This window comes from Callithrix jacchus, chromosome 11, assembly GCF_049354715.1.
Source record: "Callithrix jacchus isolate 240 chromosome 11, calJac240_pri, whole genome shotgun sequence".
Lineage (NCBI taxonomy): Eukaryota > Metazoa > Chordata > Mammalia > Primates > Cebidae > Callithrix > Callithrix jacchus.
Genome location: NC_133512.1, coordinates 108,924,888 through 108,926,092, shown reverse-complemented (window position 1 = coordinate 108,926,092; position 1,205 = coordinate 108,924,888). Strand labels below are relative to the sequence as shown.

Below are 1,205 nucleotides of genomic sequence, written 5' to 3'. Positions count from 1 at the left end.
TTTTTTTTATTACTAGGATGGAGTTCAATAGCATGATTATAGCTCATTGTACCCTCTAGCTCCTGAGCTCAAGCGATCCTCCTGCCTTAGCCTCTCAAGTAGCTGAGACTACAGGCACATGCAACCACACCCAGCTAATTTTAATTTTTTTGTGTGAGATGGGGTCTCTCTGTGTTACCTAAGCTGCTCTTGAACTCTTGGCTTCAATCGATCCTCCTGCCTTGGTCGCCCAAAGTGCTGGTATTACATGTGTGAGCCACTGCTCCCAGCCCACATGAATTTTGCAGGACACATTACAAACCATAGCAAATAGGGGCTTGGCAAATTGACAAATTTTATTCATTTTTCGATATCAAAAATACAAACTCGATGGAGCCTTAGTAGCCTTCTCTATTCCATGCTTTATTACCTATTAATCAAACTTGGCATTCAAGACATATTGTTTTGCCGTTCCAGCTACACATTCTTAAATATACTAAAAAATAAAAAACGGTGCTCTCTTTGGCAGCGCATATACTAAAACTGGAATGATACAGAGAAGATTAGCATGGCCCCTGAGCAAGGATGACATGCAAATTCGTGAAGGGTTCCATTTTTTTTTTTGAGACAGAGTTTCGCTGTGGTTACCCAGACTGGAGTGCAATGGCAGGATCTCGGCTTATGGCAACCTCCACCTTCTGGGTTCAAGCCATTCTCCTGCCTCAGCCTCCAGAGTAGCTGGGACTACAGGCGGGCACCACCATGCCCAGCTAATTTTTGTATCTTTAGTAGAGACGGGGTTTCACCTTGTTGACCAGGTTGATCCTTGTTGACCAGGTTGATCCTCGTGACCTCGTGATCCATCCGCCTCGGCCTCCCAAAGTGCTGGGATTATAGGCGTGAGCCACCGCGCCCGGCTGTGTTCCATATTTTTAATAAAATAAAAAAATAAATAACGGTTAGAAAGCAATATGGGAAAATGTTCACAGCGATAGTCTCTCTGGATGATGGGACTTTTTTGTTGTTGTTAGTAATTTTTTTCTTTCTTTTTTTTTTTGATTTTTCTTTCTTTTTTATCAAAACCATTTTTTTTAAGTTGCATTTTAGGTTTTGGGGTACATGTGAAGAACATGCAAGATTGTTGCATAGGTACACACGTGGCAGTGTGATTTGCTGCCATGATGGGACTTTTTTTTTTTAATTATTATTATTTTTTTTTGAGACGG

At 41.3% G+C, this 1,205-nt stretch overlaps 1 non-coding gene across 1 annotated transcript; it reads left to right on the top strand.

Moving 5' to 3' along the window:
- Positions 1-492: 492 nt before the first annotated feature.
- Positions 493-599, top strand: LOC118143911 (U6 spliceosomal RNA). Its single transcript, XR_004728396.2, has one exon. It is a non-coding gene; the product is annotated as a U6 spliceosomal RNA (small nuclear RNA).
- Positions 600-1,205: the final 606 nt, after the last annotated feature.